The sequence below is a fragment of the Bos indicus genome, chromosome 28 (genome assembly GCF_029378745.1).
Source record: "Bos indicus isolate NIAB-ARS_2022 breed Sahiwal x Tharparkar chromosome 28, NIAB-ARS_B.indTharparkar_mat_pri_1.0, whole genome shotgun sequence".
NCBI lineage: Eukaryota > Metazoa > Chordata > Mammalia > Artiodactyla > Bovidae > Bos > Bos indicus.
In genome coordinates, this window is record NC_091787.1 from 39,955,327 (window position 1) to 39,964,719 (window position 9,393).

Sequence of the window (9,393 nt, forward strand, 5' to 3'; positions counted from 1 at the left end):
ACCCCTGGGTCGGGAAGATCCCCTGGAGAAGGAAATGGCAACCCACTCCAGTATTCTTGTCTGGAGAATCCCATGGACAGAGGAGCCTGGTGGGCTACAGTCCACGGGGTTGCAAAGAGTCAGACATGACTGAGCGACTTTACTTTCACTTTCAATCATGTACTCAGTAGCTTGCAACAACAAGTATTTAAAAATTTAGTCTCAGAAGTGATACACTGTTAATTCCAACTCATATCTATATTGAAAAAAGGCCACAGGGAAAGTTCAACTTTAACAGGAATAAAGTAGAATTTCTCCATAGAGGTTGGGATGAGCAGAGTAAGAGAGAATGCTTTCTGAACAGTAATCTTATTCCTACAGTGGCAAATGTAGTCTTTTATTCACTTTGACAGGAACATACTCTGAGTTCATGTAAAAGTGGTTTGAAATTATTAAGGAATCAATTTAATAGAAGAGGTGCTAAACATCTCTAATTTATAAAACTCAAAATTATTTGATTTGCCAAAAGGATTTTGCTGCATTCCCAGAATCATGCAAAAAACATTCTGTGAAGATTTTGTAAAAATGGTAATGCACAAGAAATTATGTTATGTCTGTAGCATTGAAGGGTAGTAATATTGCAAATATTCTAATAGTTCAGATCTATCCATGTACTGACCAATGGGACATTAGTGTTATTGAAATTACACTTTTCTTTGATAAGATTTTGAAAGAGGACCCTATATCTGAAAAGAAAACTGGATGTTTGAGGAAATATTTAGCAAACTAATGCTCTTTTAAGGGAACGTTTTTCCTCTGTGGAAATGAGGTGGACTGTCATTTGGGTTGATCTAGGAGAAGGCAATGGCACCCCACTCCAGTACTCTTGCCTGGAAAATCCCATGGACGGAGGAGCCTGGTGGGCTACAGTCCATGGGGTTGCTAAGAGTCAGACACGACTGAGAAACTTCACTTTCACTTTCCACTTTCATGCATTGGAGAAGGAAATGGCAACCCACTCCAGTGTTCTTGCCTGGAGAGTCCCAGGGATGCGGGAGCCTGGTGAGCTGCTGTCTATGGGGCTGCACAGAGTCGGACACGACTGAAGCAGCTTAGCAGCAGCAGCAGCAGGGTGGGTGATGTGGTAGGCTGAACAACATTCCCCATAGATACCCAGGTCCTACTCTGGAAATCTGTGACTGTCATTGTATATGGAAAAAAGGACTTTACAAATGTGATTACGGAGTTTGAGATGGGAAGACTGTATCATGGATTATCTGGGTGAACCCTAAATGTGATCTCAAGTGTCCTTATAAAAGGCAGGCAGAAGTGAATATATGATTACTTCCTAGAGAAGAAAAGGCTGTTCGATTATGACAACAGAGATTAGAGTGATAGCACTTTGAAGGTGGAGGAAGGTATCACAAGCCAAGGAATACAGGAGACCACTAGAAGCTTTAAAAGCAAAGGAAATGGATCCTCCTCTAGACCCACTAGAGGGAACACAGCTCTGCAAGTACCCTGATTTCAGCCCAGTGAAACCCATTTCAGACTTTTGGTCTTCAGAACTGTAAGGGAATACATTTATATTGTTTAAGCCACCAAATTTGTGATGATCTGTTACTTTGAGATGATATATTTATGCTGTTTAAGCCATCCATTTGGTGGCTTTGTTTCAGCAGCCCTGAAAAATGGACACACAGATATCAGTGAGAATTTATTCATCACAGCTTTTTACCAAACCGTATCATGGACAGTTTCACACTCTCAGGGTCTTCTTAATTATTAATCCTAAAAGCTAATACCACGAGTTCCCTCTGGAATTAGTTTTAATCAAAGTTTTGTTTTGATTTTTGTTTGTATTTAAATTTTAAATGCATGAATTCCTAAGTAGCTAATTCTGTGTTTAATTTGGCAAGCTGCCTTGTTAACAGATCTAACCAAATTTTTCTATCTCTGTGTCTCTTTCTGTCTGTCTCTGTGTCTGTCTGTCTGTGTTGATCTGTCTTTCTCCCTGTCATTATCTCTTTCTTTCCTACTATAATAGTAAAGTGCGGATTTTGTGGAATATGGCATAGATTGGATTGCTTTTTAGCATAAGTTGATTGGAATGGGCTATGAGTGAAGCTTCTCACATGACCCAGTGAGAGCACAGCCCATCAGATAATCAGATCACAACAGTTTAGTTACAGAGTTAGAAAGCTCTTCATTCCAACTCTTCATTTCCCATTCACCTCTCTGTTCCCCCCAAAGCTGAAACTGAAGTATTTATATCCTCTCTAAGTAGTTGAGTGGGCTCCTTTGGAATGCATTGAGTCTGCTGAGTGTTACTTCTGTTAAGAGGGCTTGAACACAGCTGATTGCACAGGGGCTGACGGATCTGCATCCTCAAGGATTACTGGGAGGGAGTTCTGTGGGTTGTGCATCTTCCCCTTGCATCTATTTGTTCTCAGTTCTCTTTCTTTTCAGAGGGCCACCTCCCAGCCTAAGGTTTGGAGGTTGGAGGCTGCCCTCTAAGGAACTCCTGAGGTCTGGACAATGAGGTCTGGGAGGAGGCACTCAGAGCAGCTTTCTCCTGGTAGTGTGGGGAATGAGAAAGGGTCCCTGGCCCACTTACTCCATCTGCCTGTCAGAACATGTGGGACTGCAAAGGAGGCTGTGGAAAGGGCTGGCTTTTCTTTCAGTCTCTTGCTCCTAGAGAATTTATTACTGAAACAGGAGCTGGTGAGGTGATGCTGGCTGGAGTTCGAGGTGGGCTAGTGAATGATGGGGAGAAGACAATGGCACCCCACTCCAGTACTCTTGCCTCGAAAATCCCATGGATGGAGGAGCCTGGTAGGCTGCAGTCCATGGGGTCGCTGAGTCGGACACAACTGAGTGACTTCGCTTTCATGTTTCATTTTCATGCATTGGAGAAGGAAATGGCAACCTACTCCAGTGTTCTTGCCTGGAGAATCCCAGGGACGGGGGAGCCTGGTAGGCTGCTGTCTATGGGGTTGCACAGAGTCGGACATGACTGAAGCGACTTATCAGCAACAGCAGTGAATGATAGAGAGATGTTTATTAGTTTGGTTTCTCTGAAACGTGTAAAATTATTGTCACCAGCTTTTAGTTACACCTACTGCTTAGAAATGACATTTTTTAGAAGGTGTAAAGAATAATTTGATGGGATTTAGAGTGGAGAAAGGTTCATGTCATCTTATTCACTCTACCACTGTTCAGAAGTCAAATAATCACAATAGCTAACAGAATTTACCATGTGCCAGATACTGTTCCTAGTATTTTTCCTGACATAATTCACTTAATCCTCATAAGAACCTCTTAAGGAGGGTGCTATTATTATAACTACTTTTATAGGTGAGAGAACTGAGTGAGAGAAGGTTTGAGCAACCATTGAACCTGCAAATTAGAGGCAAATGTGGCTTAAAAATTTAGCCAATACAGTAATGGCTTTAATGCACTTTTAAAATTCTGGGACCCTGTTTACAACTCTTATGAATAAGCTGAAAAAGAAAAAGGCAGAGAAACAGTATCACTATCAGACTAAAAACACATTGCCTAACCCTTTCTTCCGTATCTAGAACATCACTGTGTTTCCTGCACCTAGGACTGGTGTATATGTGTATCTGTGTGTGTGTGTGTGTGTGTGTGTGTGTGTGTGTGCTGTGCATGTATTTGATGAAATACATTACTGATTAACATTGTAATAATGAGTTTGTTTTCTTTTTGTATTGAAACTCTTCCCCCAGGACTAATTTATTTATTTGCTTATTATTCAGCATATATTGATTAAATACATGCCTGCTATGCAGCCATGAAATTAAAAGACGCTTACTCCTTGGAAGGAAAGTTATGACCAACCTAGATAGCATATTCAAAAGCAGAAACATTACTTTGCCAACAAAGGTCCGTCTAGTCAAGGCTATGGTTTTTCCTGTGGTCATGTATGGATGTGAGAGTTGGACTGTGAAGAAGGCTGAGCACTGAAGAATTGATGCTTTTGAACTGTGGTGTTGGAGAAGACTCTTGAGAGTCCCTTGGACTGCAAGGAGATCCAACCAGTCCATTCTGAAGGAGATCAGCCCTGGGATTTCTTTGGAGGGAATGATGCTGAAGCTGAAGCTCCAGTACTTTGGCCACCTCATGTGAAGAGTTGACTCATTGGAAAAGACTCTGATGCTGGGAGGGATTGGGGGCAGGAGGAGAAGGGGACGACAGAGGATGAGATGGTTGGATGGCATCACTGACTTGATGGACGTGAGTCTAAGTGAACTCCGGGAGTTGGTGATGGACAGGGAGGCCTGGTGTGCTGCGATTCATGGGGTCACAAGGAGTCGGACACGACTGAGTGACTGAACTGAACTGAACTGATGCACAGACTTGTGCTAGTTGTTGACCCATCAGAAAACAAGACACACTCGTACTTTGCCATCATGGTCTTTTCAGTATAAATTTTGACTTTACCTGCTGTAGTACTAAAGTGAAATTCAGTATGTAAGCACCAGGGAAAGAATAAGAGAGGAAGACAATGAGGAAAATGATAGGTGGTTCTGTGGGGAGCCATCCTTGATGCCCCAGAAATCAGGACCAGGGCTGTGCTGAGTCCATTGCTTGCCTAAGCTGGTCTTTGTCCTCTTTCCTTCTCTTCTTAAGCCAGGTGAACAGACACAAGTTGTCCCCAGTTAGCTCCATCAAAGGGATTCCCTAAAAGCTGCGAGGGGGCAGAACTTGGGTGTCTGCTGGGCTTTAAAGGTCCCTGGCTTCTTTAGGCAGCTGGTGGAGGGTCCTGACCATTTGTTGGTCTCAGACTTTGCCCTGAGCTGTAGCCAGTGGCTTGTATGAATGCAGATGGAAGGGTTTTTATTTTTTCTCTCCAGCCTCTGCTGAAACACAATTAAAAGGTCAACCAAGGATCCTGAACAAATTGTGCTGGGGTTGAAGGGAAAGGAAGCAGAGGGAGCACTTTGTCTGTGGATTAGCTTGTTTACGACAGAGCAAAAAAAAACATTTTGTTTCAAGCAGAGTTGTATGCCTTTGTCAATAAAACCAGGCTTGGAAAGGACAAAAATCAGCCTGTTTGTCACAGAGTCCCCACATGCTTAAGGATCCAGCCACAGCAAAGGGGCTTGCAAATGTCGATATGCACACACGAAGTCACTTCAGTGGTGTCTGACTCTTTGCAATCCCATGGACTATAGCCTGCCAAGCTCCTCTGTCCATGGAATTCTCCAGGCAAGAATACTACAGTGGGTAGCTATTCCCTTCTGCAGGACTGAATGTCTTCTGTCTCCACCATTGTCAGGCGGGTTCTTTGCCACTGGTACCTCCTGGGAAGCCCTGTGAAAGTGTGTACCCAGCCCTGGTAACTCAGGTCATAAAGAATCTACCTGCAATGCAGGAGACCTGGGTTTGATCCCTGGGTTGGGAAGATCCCTGGGAGAAGGCAATGGCAACCCACTCCAGAATTCTTGCCTGGGAAATCTCATGGACAGAGGAGCCTGGAGGGCTGAAGTCCATGGGGTTGCAAGAGTCAGACACAACTTAGCGACTAAACCACCCCCAGCCTAATAATACTGCTGCTCTGGCCACTCAACAAGAGGAAACACAGGATGCTTGTTACAGGGGACTCTGGAAAAAGAACTTAAGTTCAAGTATTTGTGTGAGTAAAGGATACACCAGTAAAGGACAGAGGTCAATATTTGGCTCAGGTAGTGAAGAATCTACCTGTAATGTGGGAGACCCGGGTTCAATCCCTGGGTTTGGAAGATCCCCTGGAGAAGGAAATGGCAACCCACTCTGGTATTCTTGCCTGGAGAATTCCATGGACAGAGGAACCGGGTAGGCTATATAGTCCATGGGGTCACAAAGAGTTGGACACAACTGAGTGACTAACACACACACAATGAATGAGTTATTACTGTCGGCAGTAGGGGCTCAGTCCAGCTAGGAGTCTCTGGGAGATGGTGTGGAAGTTGCTTCAGAGTTTTCCTACCCAAGAAGTGATGGAGCTGCAGTGCATATGCACCAGCTCACTTTGTCATTGACAAAGGACTGTTCCCAAGGGTTCGGATTCTGCAGTCTTCTAGCAGAGCCCTCTTTTGCATGCAGGGAAAGCTTTATGACAGAAAACTGCAGTGCTTGCAGTAGGAAGTAGTATGTGCAGAGGGTATATATACAAGACTACCAACCTTATTGCTACAAACTCTAATCCTGATGGGAGGAGGGGAGCAAAGATCTGGTGAGCTCATCACACCCTGAGCCAAATCATCTTGTCTGAGTTATGAGGACCACAGTCCAGGAATGAGTCAATAGTTACCCTTGGACAGTGATTGATGAGAAAACCCAGATGACCTGAGAGGGCCTGAGAATCCAGCTCCTGATTCGGATCTTCCTAAAAGCAGGGTTGCGGAACATCTGTATTAGAGGTTGGAGCCAGCAGCCCATAGGCCTCATGTTACATTTTGTTTTGCCTGCAATATGTGTGATTTGTGTGCTTAAATAAATTGCTTGCCAAATTATACAAATCTAGAGAGTTCACATAAAATTCTGTATTTTTAGCTTTTACTAAAGAGAAAAAGAAAAACCTGGAAGATCTGACAATGCTGGGATTGCTTTTGTATACGGCCGCAATACCTGGGAAATATTCCTTCTATGGATGGAAGCGCCCAGTCTCAATCAAGCTGTCCCCAGACCACTGAGACTAAGTCAGTCACATTTACTAGACAGTTTGTGCTTTTGCTTTCTTATATCTTGCTTCACTCATTTGTATTCACTCCCTGGATACTCTAAACATTTCAGTGGGTAACCCATGATTTTTATAACCTCCTCCCTTCACAACCACATTCTAAGGGCCACTAATGGACACGGGTTTCCAAGCATTTTACTGGCCCTCTGTGACCCCATCCTCACAGTCAGAAAAGTGTTCAAACTCTTAACTCTGTTATTTAAGACATTCGCGAACCTCCCATTATCTTGACCCAAACTCACTTGATTCACATCTCACCAGTTTCAGGCCGAAAACACATTTTTAAGGCAAGCTGACCAAACTGTAATATTTAGATTGCATGATAGGAATTATACTTTCCTATCCCAAACCAAATTTCTTATTTTCTCACCCAAACCTTATTGTCCCTTCTTGTAAGTGTCAAATTGTGAAAGAATAGACTCACTCTCACTCCTCTCATGTGACAGAGCACATTCAATCTCTCAGCAGATTTTTTTCAGCATTACCTTCAAAATCTACCTTCGTTCCAAGTGCTGTATTCCATATTAAGCTCCAACGCCATTGTCATTTCTCTTTTAGATAAAGCTAATGATCTCTTAATGGGGCTCTCTGCTTCCACCACTGCTTCCAATAGTCTGTGCTCAATACAGAAGCCAGTGAGATTCTTCTGAAACCTGGCTCCTATCATGCCATCCTGTGTTCAAAGCCCCACTCCCATTTCATCTTTCATCATCTTCTACTGCCCTTGGATCTCCCACCTTGATCAACTTGCCCCAGCTGCACTTATTTCTTTACTTGTCTTAGAAAACCCTAGACTACTAATTCCTTGGGCCCCATGCACGTGCTGTTTCCTCTTCCTGGCATGCTTTTTCGCTGTATATCTGCAAAACTTACAATCTTCTCTTCTTTCAGGACACAGATCAAATGTCATCTTCTGAATAAGGCCTTCTCTAACCATCTTTTTTTTTTTTTTTTTTTTAACATTGCAACCCACTCTCTAACCCCCAGAAATCCCAGTTTTAGTTTATTTCCAGCTCTTACCACCTTCTGACAATATTTTACTTTTTTGCTCATTCCCTGTTCCCTTGAAGGAATTTTGTCTGTTTTCTTCACAGATGTATCCTCATTTTGCAGAATGGGACCTGACCCTGAGTAGCTAGCTGCTCAATCATATTTGTTAGATGAATCAATCAGTGTTTTTCCTTGCCCTGAACAGGAAATTTCCTCTTAATATCTAACTAACCCCTTTTCAGAAGTTGCGTACTTTCCTACATCTTTCAAGAAGCCTTTCTGATTATTCTTGTTCAGCCTTATCACTATATTTCCTGAAGCTAAAATTATGGATGGGAAAAAAAAAAACACATTAGAAATGATTGTTTTTATCCAGAAAATTAAGGAAGGAATTATGTAGTCTTCATGACAGCTTCAACAAGTATATGGAGACAGAGAGGGTGACCATTTAAAAAACAAAAAAAAATCTGTGTTATCCTTCCATCTGTGCTGCAAAGCTGTTCTATCTGGGTTTGCTGAGCCTTTCTCACAGACTCCACCAGGCTGGAGTTAACACACTCAGGAGTTCATTGAATAGTGAAGGCAGACCAAGATGCAGAAGAAAAAGTGAAAGAAAGTGAAAGTGAAGTCACTCAGTCATGACCGACTCTTTGCAACCCTGTGGACTGTAGCCTACCATGCTCCTTCATCCATGGGATTCTCCAGGCAAGAATGTTGGAGTGGGTTGCCATTTCCTTCTCCAGGGGATCTTCCCAACCCAGGGATTGAACCTGGGTCTCCCACATTGGAGGCAGGCGCTTTAACCTCTGAGCCACCAGGGAAGAAAAGAAAAGATGAAATAACCGTGGCTTTTAGTGTATTGGTTATCTGTGACTGCATAACCAGCCGCCTTGGCACTTAGTGGCTTAAAACACCAAGTGTTCATGATTGATCATAGATCTATGAATGAGCAGTTCTTTCGATCTGGCCTGTGTTTACCTGTCTGCTGGGTTTGCTCAGGTGTTGTCCTCAGCTGGTGGCCTCACTCCTTTCTGGTGGTTGGCTGGAGCATGGGGAAGACTGGGTCATGTGTTTTCCAGCATTGGATTGTCCACTTGGGGGTGCCAGTGTTCCCAGAGAGTGCTTGGAAACTTGGGGGTGGGGAAGCTTTCAGTTGGGCCATGTTAGCATATATATTGCCCTAAGAGTTTGCATTTTAATATTTCAATTCTCATAGAAAAGTTTGAGACAGAAGATTAATTGTAACATGAGCCTTTGCATTTTACAGATGTATTAGCTGCAACCTTCAACTGTAGAACAAAAGAACGTTAAAGAACAATATCCTGCTTTGCTTAGGAAGAGCTTGGAATGCATTTAGCCACCTTCAAGCTCAAGAAAGGAAATCATGAGCATGCATAGCAGTCTGTTTCCCTCATAAGTCAGAGCCCAGAGGGGTCTCCAGGTTCTCTAGATTCCAGGCTTGGGGTAAAGAAAAGGCTCTGCCTCGTCCTTTTTGCAGTAAAGCAAAAGGAAGGGACTGGGATGATCACAGGAAAAGATGACATGGACAGAGGACTGCTGGTGGACTTGAGGACATTTGGAATGAAGAAATTCAGTGCAGGTCAGCTGGCGAGGGAGAAAGTAAGTGAGGAGAGTGAGAAAGTTGGCTTAAAGCTCAACATTCAGAAAACGAAGATCAT

The 9,393-nt window shown here is 43.3% G+C and overlaps 1 non-coding gene across 1 annotated transcript; it reads right to left on the minus strand.

Annotated features, from left to right (window-relative positions):
* Positions 1-8,463: 8,463 nt before the first annotated feature.
* TRNAW-CCA (transfer RNA tryptophan (anticodon CCA)) lies at positions 8,464-8,535 on the minus strand. Its single transcript has one exon. It is a non-coding gene; the product is annotated as a tRNA-Trp (tRNA).
* Between the last annotated feature and the right edge of the window lie 858 nt (positions 8,536-9,393).